Raw genomic sequence first — 286 nt, forward strand, 5'->3', positions numbered from 1 at the left:
GTGTATTGGGGGAGCTGGGGAAGTCTCTGCCACCTCCCCCGACTCCTCCCAAGGACTTGGAAGCCGATTCGTGGCCATTCCTGGGAGGGGAGTCCCGAGACCTGCGCTCCTGTGTGACCATGGGCCAGTCACTTCCCATCTGCAGCCCGGCTTCCTTCTTGGGGCGGCTGCTGCTGTACCCCCAAAGCCACCCGGAGTCCTGCAGTTCCCTAGCTCTTCCTGCGGCAGCCCCCGCCTCGGCGAGACCCCAGCCTTTTGTTCTGGGGGTGAGGCTGAGAAGAGAAGA

The sequence above is a fragment of the Myotis brandtii genome, unplaced genomic scaffold (genome assembly GCF_000412655.1).
Source record: "Myotis brandtii unplaced genomic scaffold, ASM41265v1 scaffold17, whole genome shotgun sequence".
In the NCBI taxonomy this organism is placed as follows: domain Eukaryota; kingdom Metazoa; phylum Chordata; class Mammalia; order Chiroptera; family Vespertilionidae; genus Myotis; species Myotis brandtii.